The sequence below is a fragment of the Macaca mulatta genome, chromosome 20, assembly GCF_049350105.2.
Source record: "Macaca mulatta isolate MMU2019108-1 chromosome 20, T2T-MMU8v2.0, whole genome shotgun sequence".
Lineage (NCBI taxonomy): Eukaryota > Metazoa > Chordata > Mammalia > Primates > Cercopithecidae > Macaca > Macaca mulatta.
In genome coordinates, this window is record NC_133425.1 from 29,554,482 (window position 1) to 29,555,210 (window position 729).

A 729-nucleotide genomic window follows, 5' to 3' on the forward strand; every position below is an offset into this window, starting at 1 on the left:
ACGCGAAGTCCTCACCCTATGGGGAGGCGGACATTCTTTATTCCTGGATCGCCCGACGTCTTTCTCCCCTAGCCTCACTGATCCCCACCGGTGAAATAAATCCTCCCCCTCCACTCGCGAGTGAAAGCTTGGGACTACATTTCCCGCCAGGCTGTTCAGAGGTGGGCGGGGGGGAGAAGAGAAAAGAGTCTTTCCGTATCCGTCGGCTCGCAATTTGGCGTGTCCGCAGGGATTCACATTTCAACAGCGACGTACTTTCTCTGTTGCGCTCGGCAGGGAACTACATTTCCCAGCAAGCACCGGCGCAGAGGTCGAGGGGCAAGGTCGCCATCTTTATCGTAGTCCTCTCCCTTATTTCCGCAGGGAAGAGGCTAGGCGCCTGGACTACACATCCCGTGTCACCGTCGCCCCAGCCCTGCAGCCGCCATCTTTGCCGGTGGCCCCGCCCCATCCCCTTCCATTGTCTCGACTGGAGATGATAGACGTGAGCCGGGAGACTGCAACTCCCGTCAGGCCGTGCGCCACTGGTTGGGGGGATTTCGAGACCACAGGCGGGCGAGGTGCCCAAGGTGGTGAAAAGCGGAGACCGGGAGAGGCTAGGTGGCCTGCCATCTTTATGGTAGTCTCCTCGTCCTCCTGGTTCCGCCATTCTGAAGGAACACTGGAAGGCTAGAAAACTACTAATCCCATCGCACCTCGTAAGATCGACTACTAGTCAGGTGTAGGTCC